General features: G+C 40.5%; 1 protein-coding gene across 1 annotated transcript in view; it reads right to left on the bottom strand.

Moving 5' to 3' along the window:
• EFR3B (EFR3 homolog B) overlaps window positions 1-1,468 on the bottom strand; it is a 43,367-nt gene extending 41,899 nt beyond the window's left edge. Inside the window, exon 1 of the mRNA XM_072409002.1 lies at window positions 1,392-1,468. The gene's annotated coding sequence lies outside the window, so the exon portion shown is untranslated. The remainder of the gene's footprint in view (window positions 1-1,391) is intronic.
• Window positions 1,469-9,637: the final 8,169 nt, after the last annotated feature.

The following is a 9,637-nucleotide window of genomic DNA, read 5'->3' on the forward strand; positions in this document are numbered from 1 at the left end:
GGGATTGCACATCAATGACCATAAAAAAAATATTTTATCTCAATATGCTCAGAATACCCATCCTGACCTGTAAAGCCCCAAATACTATGATGTGCCCGGCCCTTTGTAAATATGGCGGCTCTCCATCTCCCTGGGGTTTGCTGCTTCTTTCTCTATATAACGCTCAGAAATCCAATGACTTCCACCCCGACCTTCTCAGCATCACATTCTGTCTGATGGCAGAATATTCTCCTTACCCCGGGCAAATGTCTGGGCAGGCAGAGCTCATTCAGAGGACAGATTGTCATATAACAAGTGACAAATATTTATACGTGTTTTATGTTCCCCTATGCTGGGCTGAATACAAGCAGATCAGTGGTATCAGGAGAAAGGGAAAATGCCACTGCAGCAAAGTGACCATAGACATATTAAGATTACAAATACATGGGAATTGAATAATGGAGATGGTGATGTGTTCAATATAAACCTGCGGTCAGGCTATGGACATTTACATAGGGACATATAAAGCAGAAAATACCATTCCCAAGCCCTTACTGACCTTAGAAGGGGAAGAGGAGGGCTGGTAGGTTAATGAATCACGGCTGAGAGGGGGAACAGAGTTATCTAAGCTGCAGAACAAGTTACTCCACAGTGCTTGTATTTCCGAAGGTCACTGTTAGATTGTTTCAAAGCTCAAATACTGATTGTTAAAAAACATATAAATAATTGAAACACCATACACCACGGTGTTATTTTGGCCTGATTTATTAAAGGAAGACAGACCACTATGGGAGAACCTGGGAGATCCAGCAAACCTGGAATCGATCTGGTCCAGGATTAAAAATGTTTTTTTTTTAGCAAATCCTTTTAAAGGTTTGCAGGGTCACCCAGGCTCTCCCACAGGAGTCTATCTCGGTGTTACTGGAACTTTTTAACATGGAAATAACTTTCAGGTCTATAAATATTATATCCACAGATCACAGTACATTAGTGTGGTGGTCAGTGGCATGAATTCATCTGGTCATGGAGAAGAATGGCAAACTTACAGATAGCCAAAAAGATCATTAGTGTCACTTATACTAACCTGAGAGGCACAAACTTATCATTGCTCAAGGACCCCCCAGCAACCTCGAACCCTAATGATATACTCTGCTCTATCTTTTCCAGTCTTGAAGAACATTTATTAAATGTATTCTAATTATGTTCTGGGCAACTTGTATAACATTAGGTTATAATCAGTAATCCATTTATATTTTAAAACTGTAGGTGTAGTATAAGTGTCGCCCCCTGCAGGTGTGTAAATGAGGGAAGGAGGTCACTGCATGAATGAAGAGCGTTGGGTGTAATGGTTGCAATTTACTCAGCATAAATAAATATAAATCCTGCACGTTGTGTATTCTCTCTCTCCTTACCTCTGAATCCTCTGGGAAGATGTTATCCACTAGCCTCTTGTAACGAGGGCGCAGCGCCCCGCAGCAGCCACACACACCTAAAAAACAGGTACGGAACATTTGTTATAGAAGGCCAGACATCAGTTTCACATTTACCATTTCCAAACATCTAAAGCTAACGTTCCACTAATAAGAATCAATGATCAGGCCGGTGATTATTGCAGGGACAGGGGATGTCTCTTCTGCAATATTCCCCTTTCCCTGCCTGATTGCTCGGGGTATCTGGCATTGTAAGCTTCTCCTGCCAGGAATGAATGATCTCCCGTGCACCTACGCAGAAGTTCCATCATCCAAGCCCAAACAATCAAAATAGCAGGAAGAGAAGAAGATGGCAGCACCCTTCCAGGGAATGGAGACAGGTGAGTAGCACGGGGCTTAGTTCCATTTTTATTATTTGTAGACATGCATTGAAAACCTTTCTGATCCTTTGATATAAATCATACGTGTTCATCTCATATCCATACTTTGATTTCTGCTTGTGCACAATTGTGCTTTACTGCTTTGAACCTGAGAAAAATGTCTTCCATGTAGGGCCCAATAGTGCAGTGTTCTCCTTTTTAGCTGGGCGCACCACCCGGCACTTTTCAGTAGACACCCGGCTGTTTTTGGGTGGATACTGAGGAGTTGGGTCACAATACAGAGCTGCCACCCGCCTACAATGTCATCACACCCAGCCTAAAATAATTTCTATATAATTGCAAGGTGCAGAAAAGTATTTTGCAGTAATTGTTCAGAATTTCTGCAGCATAGGAAGCTCATTGTCAGTAACTGGAAATGAATACCATCATTACATAACATCATCCAGGGAGGTTTTATATTCCCCATATTGTGTGATCAGTATAACTCTTGCACTTCTCTATTATCTCAGGAGGGGTCATAGAGGACAATACAGCTCTGTGCTAGTGAGATTTGATAGAAGTATCATCGGTATTATTCTCACACCTTGCTCAATGCTCCCGAGACACTCTGTACTCCTCACTAATAGGTCGCTACCGCAAAATGAACTGACTGATGGAAATAGCTCCAACATATGCAGTGACGTGTGACTTGTCAGCTATCACACTCCAGGAAACGTGTCCCTCCCAGGCTGTACATCATTCTTTTAATGCAGTTATAGAATAAAATCCGTCAGTAAACCATTATAGGAAAAGTTATTCAGTCCCCTGCAGAATCACCAGACTGGGGTTCCTAGTTACCTTTATGTGCAGGATTGGACACAATACACTGGTTGGATATAAAGAAGCATTGGAGACACATAACTTCCCATAACAAATTATTTAGCCTGGGTTGTACCTTTAAAAGATTGTAAGTTCTTCGGGGCAGGGTTCTCTCCTCCTGTATCACTCTATTAGTCTGTCATTTGCAATCCCTATTTAATGTACAGCGCTGTGTAATATGTTGGCGCTATATAAATCCTGTTTAATAATAATAAAAAGTCAGCCCATTAAAATCCCTGCTTGGGCAGAATCCAGAAAGTATGAAGCACAAAGCATGGATGTGATCCGTGTAGTCTGAACACCTATTTTATCCAATGTATAATCCAATTTAAATTGCTGTGGTTCCACCAACACCCACCTACAGAAATAATATGTGTCAGAGTTCTGGGTAATTCAAAGACAGCGCATTGGTTATTATTTCTAATTCTGCTTATTACAGGAGAAATAAATCTTCTTGCAGCTTCTTCCATCTCTCAGAAACTCGTCAAATCTCTGTGCTAGATACCAGCTCTGCTCCTGTGACCAATATGAAAGATATCACCAATCCTGTACTGGGTTTCCAGGTGTGTACAATGGCTGTGCCCATTATGAGGAGCTCCCACCATATCAGTGCCCAATTCCCATCACTATACAGCTGCTGTGCCCATTATGAGGAGCTCCCAACATATCCGTGCCCTGTTCCCATCACTATACAGCCCCTGTGCCAATCATGAGGAGCTCCCACCATACCAGTGCCCAATTCCCATCACTATACAGCCGCTGTGCCGGAGCTCCCACCATACCAGTGCCCAGTTCTCATCACTATACAGCCGCTGTGCCCATTATGAGGAGCTCCCACCATACCTATGCCCACTTCCCATAATCATACACATTATGAGGAGCTCCCGGTGCCCACTTTCCATAACTATACACCTGTTGTGCCCAATATGAGGGGTTCACCAACCCTGCACTGAAATCCTAGGTCTGCACACTTGTTGTGGTCATTACGAGAGGTTCCCACCATACCGGTGCCCAGTTCCCATCATTATACAGCTGCTGTGCCCATTTCTTAGGTCTGTACATCTGATGGGCTTTATAAGAACAGTCCCTGGTTTTTAACCAAATCTCCCGTCCCTCTCACTTCTGCTTCCAGCAAACCTGGAATGGATCTGGTCCAGGATTCAAAACATTTGCTGGCAAAGAGCAAATAACTTTATGAAATCCATTACAGGTTCCAAGTGTATTCTCTGTAGCCTTGGAGATCTTTAATAAGTCAGGGCCATGGTCTATCTTTAATAAATTAGGGTAATGCGCTCAGTGTAAGTTGTGCAGCCGTCACAAGTCTATGTCTGGCGCCAAAGGAGAATTCTCAGCAAAATGCCCAACTGCAGCAATATTTCATTGTAGAGGGCCCTCTGACTGTCCTTTTTTTTCTTTATGTGGGTCAGACACAGCATTCATCTACAATAAAAATAATGAAATTCTTGCTGACGCTGCAATAAAACATCATAATCATTTATAACTCTCATGATGCTTCTTTGGCCTACAAATCTCTTGTAGATTAATGGATCTACAAGCCGAAAAAAGATTGTCCTGCAAGTCAGCTACGTAAGGTTTATCAGTATTTACTGCATTTTCCTATGTGTTCTGTAAATTCTGAAATGACTGGGATTCATTAAATATACTATCAACCCCATTTATGTCATTAAAATTACATTCATGTAGCACACATGTGTAACCACAACTGCAATGTACAACAGCACAAAGCCCCTATATCCTATATCCACATATTCTGTATATCACAGCCATTTCAACTTCTGTGCAGATTGTGAGAGGCCAAGAGATTTCTAGGAAAAGAATTGTGGAAAACGTGAAGGCATAGAAAACTGTGGCTGGATAAAGGCCGAAACTGGAAGCGATTATTGACAACAAGTTACAAAATGTCTCCTGTGACAATCTTGTATTTATTTATTATGATTTGTTGCATTATTAGTTGTTGTAGAAGTTGTTCTGTTAAAGCACTCCTTTCACATAAATGTATTACCTACACACCAAAAGGCACAAATAAAAACAGACATGCAGCGCTTTGCCAAAACAGCACACCGCAATCCATAATGCATTATAATGCAATGCAACCCATGTGCAACAGATGTGCAATGTCTGGATTGCCAATGAAAACGAATGGTATGTGCAAATAGAAAATAGATTATATTTATTTTATATATATATATAGTATATATTATACTATAGATTATGGTAGATGGTTATTATGATTATTATGATGGTTCTGGAAATTCTAATATACAAATGACTTCATATAAAATATTATAAAAGAGATGCAAAAGTTTCTGTAATCATTGCTGGCTGGGCTCTGCTTTCAATATTGTTATTCTTGGTGAATGTTTTTGTGGTATGTCCCAGGTATGAAAGCTGCATAAATAGACGCTTTCCCTATATAAGCAGCATTGCTTGAATTACATTATGGCGGATCGATTCTGCAGAACGTGGTCAGACCAATATCCAGGAGAAGCTTTCACCCCAAGCGTGCATAGCAGAGAGCAATAAAAACCTTACAGGGGTTCCAATGCTTTATTATAGAAATGAGAGAAGTTTCTATGAAAACCTATCTGGATATCATGAATATCTCACAGGCAGGCAAGGGACTTCATACTCCTGATTTATTAAAGCTCTCCAAGACTGGAGAAGATACGCTTTCATCAGTGAAGCTGTGTGATCCAGAAAACCTGGAATAGTTTTTTAAAAGTCATTTGATATTTGCTAACAAATGTTTTGAATCCTGGAGCAGATCCATTCCAGGTTTGCTGGATCACCCAGCTTTACTAATGAAAGCGTATCTTCTCCAGCCTTGGAGAGCTTTAATAAATCAGGCACTTTAAGTCATTGAAATCCTCAGCTCCATTGAGATAAATTCTAAGCCAAAGAGCTCTTTATCGCTGCTAACACTGAGCTAAGTCTGTGGGAAATGTTTAAAAGCATTCTTATAAGGAACATCACTGTGCATTGACTTTATTGGTAAATCCACTTTGTAAGTTAAAATAGGTCTAAACTCAATATATATATACTGTATATACATATATATATATATATATATATATATATATATATATATAAAGTAAAAATGTTGGTGGGGTGCAGCACCGTCACAGGGATCAAGCCTTAATCCCGGGAGGCTCTGGCTGCTCCTTCTGCGCTCTGATCTCAGGGATTCACATAAAGGGAATCTTTTCCTCCAAGGGGAAAGTGATCTCACGCATGCGCAGTGGGATCGGCTTTTTTATTTTGCCCTTTACAGTGGCTATGTCACACCTGCGCAGTGCGAGATTGGATGTCGGAGCAATAAGACCAGACGACAAGATAGAAGATGGAGCCAGGATGAGGAAGAATCCCAGGACGACGCGGACCGGATCGCAAGAAGGACCAGCGCCATCGACGGATCTGCTGGATTAAAGGTAAGTGTGATGTTAGGAGTTTACTTCCGCTTTAAAACAAACTTATCAAAATTGTATTTTTTTCTATCGTTTATAATGTAATAAATAATTTAGGAAATAAATAGGAAGAGGTAATAGGCATGGAGGTGTCACTGCTGTCACGTAACAATAAAAAGTACAAACATCAAAGATGAAAAGAAAAAATGATGGTGACCCCTTATCTTAGTGTTACTTGACAATTTTTTTATGAGGGAATCCTTGAAATAACTTTCAGATCTTCAGGGAACCCCCTATAATTACAATCTCCACAGCTCACAGTATATTAGTGTGGTGGTCAGTGGGAAGAATGCCTCTTACATCACTGAATGTCACCCTTACAGATAGCCAAAAAAGATCATTGGGGTCACCTATATTGACCTGAGAGGCAAAAACTGCTCATTGCTCCCCTAGCGCCCCCTACAGGAACCCTGGTTCAGAAACACTGGTCCTTAGTCCTTTCATGAGTGCACTTTGTGCCATTAAAGCTAAAAAGATTTCTTTCAAAAAGTTTCTCTTTTCGGAATGTCTACAAGGTGCCCACGCACAGTTCAGTTTATCTCTGTTCCTTGACAATATGCAGCAGGTGCAGGCAAATATTTGGGGGCAGTGTTTAGGTTCATTGGGTGGTCATGGTCAGCAGACAGTGATCATCTGCTGATAAAATGAAGTGCACGAAGCTTTGCTCTGACCTCAACCGTTAGCAACGACATATGTACAGTTCATGTGAATGCAGACACATTCACCTGCACACTGTGTCACTCTCTGTATATGTCTGTCATTTGCAACCCCTATTTCATGTAGAGTGCTGCGTAATATATTGGCGCTATATAATCCGCCATTATTAATAATAATAATAATAATAATAATAAGTGGTAATAATATACAGCATGGTTTATGTTCTGCTGCTATCAGATCCACCGTACTTCCACTTCAAACTGACAGCTATGGAGGATTCAGCACCTTGGACAAGTCTCTGCTTGGTGTTATAAGAAAAAAGTTTTCTTTTTTTTCTAACTACTTGAATTTAGCTTGATGTTAGCTTTTGTTTGAATTGCAGCACTCTGACAAAGTGAGGAAAAGCACTGAGACCCAATCAGATGTGTTGCATGTACATGTGGAGAGATCCGAGTAAGCAGAGGAATGAGCTCAGCAGCTTCATTATTGTTGAATCACAAACTATTTTTTATCAGGTCAGTTTGATGATAGCTGGAAGGAGAGGGATACACAGCGCAGGGGGCTAAACTAATAAATAACAAGTGAATTTATGTTTTTATACTACAAGGACAATGTACTGCACACAATAAGCATTGTCAGCAGGACTGTCAGTGTGTTCTTCAGGTGATGATCAAATCAATGGAAATCCATCAAAACAAACACCATGCGTTGACGTGCATTACAAAGAAAGTTGCAGCATTGTGTGTAAGCGGGCTCCTCTCCTACTCCTGTGTCACTTTCTGTCATTTGCAACCCCTATTTAATGTACAGCGCTGCGTAATATGTTGGTGCTATATAAATTCTGTTTTTATTATTATTATTATTATTATTAATATTAATAATGTGTTCAAACCTGACTTACAATTTAAAGAGGAACTAAACTAAAAACTGCCTAAAACAAAAAAAAAACAAAAACACACACACTTACCTTCAATCCCACAGGGCACACCGATCCATCCGGGGATGATTTCCGTCGGGTCCCGCGTTGTCCCAGCATCTGTCCCTGAGCCGGCGCGCTGGGCGGCGCCATCTTTTCCTCTTCTTCTGGGTACTTCTTCCTACGTCACCCGACCCAAGCGCGAGATCGGGTGATGTAGGATGGAAAAAAAACTTCAAATCTGCAAATCTTTTTACAAAAAGGTTTTTCTGCGCATGCTCGAGATGCTCAGGCATGCGCAGAAGAAGCACCTAAGAGCTTCCTGGAATGCGTGACGTAGGTATCCCGGGAGGCTTTGGGCTCCCATTCACTCTTGTTCGCCTAGGTGGGTGCTGCACCCTTTTTTTTTAAAAAAGGGTGTTGCATTTAAAAATCAAACATCATAATTTTTACTTAACATAAAAGGTTTGTCTACCTTTTTATGTAACGTGAAGTTTATGAGTTCAGGTACGCTTTAATGTCTGTCCTTTGAAATTCACACGTGAAATGACAAAAGTTTCCAGCCTGATGGGTGAACTGGCCACATGCACAGGGATTTCAGAAGGCGATGGGGACATTAATGCTTATCCCTGTGCTGAATGAGCGGTGAGAATTTTAGGATTGGCCTGAATTGTGTATATCTGGATTTGAGAAGGATTGGACTGGTAAGAGAGATGCTTCATGACATTTTACCATCCCTCCGCTGGCATTGTAATTGTGCTTATCCATCTTCTATGTATACATGACAGATGTCACCCAGGATGAATGATCATGTACAGCGCTCCCTCAACAATCGTTTGATAATCCACTTTGGCCAACCGTAGTCATACCCTATGAATATTTTTATTGTAAAAACAAAGAGAAACTCATAGAACATAATATATCACAATATTTACAATATTCTGTACAAAACACTTCTAAAATAAATAAATAAATAAATAATAATAATAAATAATATATAAAATAAATTCAAATCAAAGTCCCGCCATTCTTAAAACATTAAAGCAAAGTCTGAATGTTTTCCTAGAGTTCAGAGACACTCCTCATTCCAGAATTTAGTGTTTTTCCTGGATTTCCTGATCTCTAATGATTTTATACATCTTAGAAATAATGAAATCTATCCCCTTCCCAGGAACAAACAATTCATTGCACATGGCCACCCTTGTCCTTGCGTGGCAGTGATAATATTTCACCATGGATTGTTTCTCAGGGCGCTTCTCCTTCCTGCCCTCTCCATACAACTCAGCTGCACTGTCTATAAACCACTCATTTCTTCTACTGTCACTGGAAACCATCAAGAAATATTGTTTCCAGAGATAATTGTCCAACAACTGTACGCTGCTTTACATTGAAATGACATGACAACTATTACAGCACATAACATGTATGTGTAGCATGTATGCTGCCACCTATTCAGTCAGCATTATGCGGCCTACGAGTATCCTCGCTGCTCCACCATTAATCCCACCACCCAGAACAAACATTAGACCAAGCTCTATATCTGAGATAAATGGTAATAAGGACCCAATCCCACAGCCCTACGTATACCTGGTATTTATCCCAACACCTCACAATACCCTTTACTTATGCATCAGTCAATCCTACCTTGAACCTCTCTGAGTTATTGCTGTATACTTACCTTTAACCAAAGCTATGTACGCTTATATACCCCTGAGGAAGCCAATGGGTGAAACGCGTATGGTAACAGGACTTAAACGGTCTAAAGGACTTACGACACCTATAGTTAAACTTAAGTAGTTACTTACTGTCTAGTTTGAGGAACCCATTAGTAAGCAATTAGGCGAAACGCATCGGATAACGAGACGTTATATGGTATATATGACTTAGGACACCTATGGTTAAACTTAAGTAGTTACATACTGTCTAGATTAG

This window comes from Pyxicephalus adspersus, chromosome 4, assembly GCF_032062135.1.
Source record: "Pyxicephalus adspersus chromosome 4, UCB_Pads_2.0, whole genome shotgun sequence".
In the NCBI taxonomy this organism is placed as follows: domain Eukaryota; kingdom Metazoa; phylum Chordata; class Amphibia; order Anura; family Pyxicephalidae; genus Pyxicephalus; species Pyxicephalus adspersus.